Consider the following 3,015-nt stretch of genomic DNA (forward strand, 5'->3'; position numbering starts at 1 on the left):
ACCCCGTCCCGTTTTCTTATAAGCCGGTCAACAGTCAAAAGTCAGGTCAAATACAGTAAATATTGGGTCAACGCCAGTCAAACGTCAGTAATTCTGATAAAATCGGTCATAAGTCGGTCAAATCAATCAAAATTGACTTAGTTTAGTATTCCATTTTGTATTATATTAACGCTAATAGCAATTATAAGTACAAACTTGTCATTTAGCTCTAATATATGTGTAAATATATATTTATATATATAAAAGTCAACATTAGTCAACATCCGTTTCGACCCCTCTCGGCCCCTTTTTTCCGTTGCGACGTTTTGAGATCGCTACCGTTTCGGCCCCGTCTCTCGTCTTTTTCAACCTTGATCATTAGTCTCCAACAAAATCGATACAAATACACACATACAGAGACAACGAAAACCCAAATATAAAAAATATATAAGCACTAACCTTCAAATACCACTGGATTCGCAAGACAGTATCGGAACGAATATCGATGAGATTTTATTTATTACTTACGGAGTAACTATTTCGATTAGAACGACAATATCGGAAGGCGGATCAACCTTACAGCCACAGGTAGCACGATCTTGGTGGTGAAGGGTAATACGTTGAAGAAATTAAGCAAAAAAGTTTAGAGAAATACCAGACGATTGAGGAATTGAGAGAGTGCACTCGTGGAGAAGACGGCGACAGAAAAATACGGAGTAAAGAAGCCAGTTAGGTTTTTAGACATAAAAATAAGGCCCAACTTCAATTGAGAAGCCCAAATTCAATTGAAAAATTACTTACAATAATTAAAGCCCAAATTTAATTGATTTCTATATCTACGGGGTGTGATTATTACTACCATATATATATATATATATTATTATTATTATTAATTATTAATTATTAATTATTAATTATATTATATTATTAAATTAAGATATTATTGTTATTATTATTATTTTATTATTAATTGGTATTATTATTGTTATTATTAATATTAACTAGTGAAATGACCCGTGAAATTACGGGTTTGTTTAAACGAAACAGTTTAATAATATTTTTTAGGTATTAAGTGAACGTAAATGCTAAAGTTATTTAGTTTAATGACCCGTAGAATCACAGAGTCCGACTGAGAAACTCCTCAGCCGAACATTTCATCAAACACCTAAAATGCATATTAAACAATCCATATCCAATCATAAGACATTTTATTTTAAAAGTGTAACTTAAAATATAAATTTAGAATTGGTTTCCTTCTGCCTAGCTTTTTTACCTTCACGTACTCAATTCTGAATTATTAATTAAAATAATTCAAATTTATTTAATTTTAATAATTAAAATAATTATTAATAAGATTTAATAATAATAATAATCAATTAATAAGATTTAATTGTAATTCAAAATTATTTAAATTAATGACATCACCCACCGTGCTTAAATTTTTTTTTTTTTTCTTAACAAAGTAATTAGCCTAATAATGACATCATCATTATAGGATTTTAATATTAGCTCTAGAAGATTATTATTACATATGTGCTACCACTGACTATAGTTTCTGGATCCGCCATTAATCGAAACGAATATCGATGATCGATGATAGCAATTAAAACATAACGGTAACAACCAATTATAAAACCCTAGATATGTTATGTAGTGACCCGAACTTTTCCATGTTTATATATATTAATTGAGATTGATGTTTACATGATTAAATGTTTCCAACATGTTAAGCAATCAAACTTGTTAAGACTTGATTAATTGAAATAGGTTTCATATAGACAATTGACCACCCAAGTTGACCGGTGATTCACGAACGTTAAAACTTGTAAAAAAACTATATGATGACATATATATGGTTATATATATAGTTAAAATGATATTATGATAAGTAAACATATCATTAATTATATTAACAATGAACTACATATGTAAAAACAAGACTACTAACTTAATGATTTTGAAACGAGACATATATGTAACGTTTATCGTTGTAACGACATTTAATGTATATATATCATATTAAGAGATATTCGTACATCATAATATCATGATAATATAATAATTTAAAATCTCTTTTGTTATTATAAACATTGGGTTAACAACATTTAACAAGATCGTTAACCTAAAGGTTTCAAAACAACACTTACATGTAACGACTAACGATGACTTAACGACTCAGTTAAAATGTATATACATGTAGTGTTTTAATATGTATTTATACACTTTTGAAAGACTTCAATACACTTATCAAAATACTTCTACTTAACAAAAATGCTTACAATTACATTCTCGTTCAGTTTCATCAACAATTCTACTCGTATGCACCCGTATTCGTACTCGTACAATACACAGCTTTTAGATGTATGTACTATTGGTATATACACTCCAATGATCAGCTCTTAGCAGCCCATGTGAGTCACCTAACACATGTGGGAACCATCATTTGGCAACTAGCATGAAATATCTCATAAGATTACAAAAATATGAGTAATCATTCATGACTTATTTACATGAAAACAAAATTACATATCCTTTATATCTAATCCATACACCAACGACCAAAAACACCTACAAACACTTTCATTCTTCAATTTTCTTCATCTAATTGAACTCTCTCAAGTTCTATCTTCAAGTTCTAAGTGTTCTTCATAAATTCCAAAAGTTCTAGTTTCATAAAATCAAGAATACTTTCAAGTTTGCTAGCTCACTTCCAATCTTGTAAGGTGATCATCCAACCTCAAGAAATCTTTGTTTCTTACAGTAGGTTATCATTCTAATACCAGGTAATAATCATATTCAAACTTTGGTTCAATTTCTATAACTATAACAATCTTATTTCAAATGATGATCTTACTTGAACTTGTTTTCGTGTCATGATTTTGCTTCAAGAACTTTGAGCCATCCAAGGATCCATTGAAGCTAGATCCATTTTTCTCTTTTCCAGTAGGTTCATCCAAGGAACTTAAGGTAGTAATGATGTTCATAACATCATTCGATTCATACATATAAAGCTATCTTATTCGAAGGTTTAAACTT

The sequence above is a fragment of the Rutidosis leptorrhynchoides genome, chromosome 1, assembly GCF_046630445.1.
Source record: "Rutidosis leptorrhynchoides isolate AG116_Rl617_1_P2 chromosome 1, CSIRO_AGI_Rlap_v1, whole genome shotgun sequence".
NCBI lineage: Eukaryota > Viridiplantae > Streptophyta > Magnoliopsida > Asterales > Asteraceae > Rutidosis > Rutidosis leptorrhynchoides.